Source organism: Physeter macrocephalus, chromosome 18 (assembly GCF_002837175.3).
Source record: "Physeter macrocephalus isolate SW-GA chromosome 18, ASM283717v5, whole genome shotgun sequence".
Classification (NCBI taxonomy): Eukaryota; Metazoa; Chordata; class Mammalia; order Artiodactyla; family Physeteridae; genus Physeter; species Physeter macrocephalus.
The window spans coordinates 67,040,103-67,042,219 of NC_041231.1; positions in this window are offsets into that span (position 1 = coordinate 67,040,103).

A 2,117-nucleotide genomic window follows, 5' to 3' on the forward strand; every position below is an offset into this window, starting at 1 on the left:
GCGGAGCACAGGCTCCGGACGCGCAGGCTCAGCGGCCATGGCTCACGGGCCCAGCCGCTCCGCGGCATGTGGGATCTTCCCGGACCGGGGCACGAACCCGTGTCCCCTGCATCGGCAGGCGGATTCTCAACCACTGCGCCACCAGGGAAGCCCCAGGTATCTTTGGATATATGGAAAGAAAGACATAGATGAGCTGAGAAGTCAAGAGTAGGACATGGCATGTCTTTTTTGCAGTACGGATAATTGCACTGCTGACAATAATCGTCCTTCCTCTGGGAACTTCCCAAGCATCAGGGGGTGAGAGGGCAGCCATCTTTAAATTGCATCAACTCCAGGTTCCTAACAAGGTCAGGAAGAGCTTACTGAACAAAGCTGGACCGATGCCACTTTCTATTTAGAAATGGTCTTGAGAATGAGCTAGTTACTCATGGCATGTGACTGAAACCACAACTCGGTGGCCGTGGCAATGCCATTTCGTCTTAAAGGTGAGAAGCAGAGAAAGCCATTATGCTGAAATGGAAAAAAACCGATGCAGATGTGCAGAGATAAACAAGAGAAATGGAAGGAGACTTTTCACGGCTCTCCTGGGCCTAATCCCATTGTCTTCTGAGGCTCAACGCCATTCCATCCCCCTTATGTCGCTTCTCGGTCTCTGCAAATTCAATTAAGCTTCATTATGTGCTTGCCCAACCATTAGCTGGGTTCTGTTCACTTGCAACTCTATGTTTCAAAACAAACAGCAGTGCCATTATAACAATAACTTTGATGGCAATGGTAATAGTAATGTTAACTAAAATTAATCAAGCATTTTTCATAACTTTATATGGCATATTATTTAATCTTCACTATAACCTTATAAGATAGATGTTATTATTTTCCGCAATTTAAATATGATAAAATGAACGTTAGCATATATTGTTACATCTTTAATTGAAAAATATTCAGACAAGTTATTAGTATAAATTAAAGAATTAATAAATATTGGGTTCCTCTAAATAAACTGTGATATTATATTAAACCTCCAACAGAAAAGGTGAGAAATTATCCCAGGAAGAGAGTAGTCTTTTTGTTTTTTTTGTGTGTTTTTTTTTTGCGGTGCGCAGGCCTCTCACTGTTGCAGCCTCTCCCACTGCAGAGCACAGGCTCCGGACGCGCAGGCTCAGCGGCCATGGCTCACGGGCCCAGCTGCTCCGCGGCATGTGGGATCTTCCCGGACCGGGGCACGAACCCGCGTCCCCTGCATCGGCAGGCGGACTCTCAACCACTGCGCCACCAGGGAAGCCCCTTTCAGTTCTTTTTTTGATAGTGGTTATTCACTAGCATGGTGTGATAGTTATTAAGAAGTAAATACCGACCAGGTGGCATTATAAGTCATTTTAACAGATACTATAATTTAATCCAAAAGTCCCCCAAAACAAACAAAAATGATACCCCACTGATACTGATCCTATTTAAAGTTCTCATAGAAAATCTTGTGATTATGTTCAGAGAGATAACACATAGTGCATTGTGCCTTCAGGATCTGGCTTTGTTTTCCCTTGATATTTTTCTTAGTTGAAGCTCTGGTTTTAAATTTTAAACAAATGCTTACATGACTCAGACAATGTGATGTAACATGAAAGAGCAACTTTGACCCTAGCTAAACAGAACCTCTGTGGCTGCCTAAATAAAATGTCTGAAAAAAATATTAACCATGGGAAATCTTGCCTATGGCATGACTTATAATATAATTTAATATAAAGACAGAGTTTCAATCTAATCTATCACCGTATCTTCTACCATATTGCGTACACTTTTATGTGGCACTCACTACATATTTTTGAGAAAATAAATGTGAGGTGGATCCAATTTTGAACTGTATCCAGGGATGACTTGTATATGACCCAGAATGATTTCACTTCAAAAACCTGCCACTATCATAATTTCCTGTTGTTAATATTCCACAGATTACTGGAATGCATTTTCACTGCATTACCATTTGTTTTCATTCCTGGCTCCCCTATTAGATGCATTTTCTTAATATCAGAGACTGTGCCGTCCTTATTCACCTTCTTTCTTCGGTGCCTAGTACATTGTGAGCACTCAGTAAAAATGGGTAAAATATATCCAACATATGA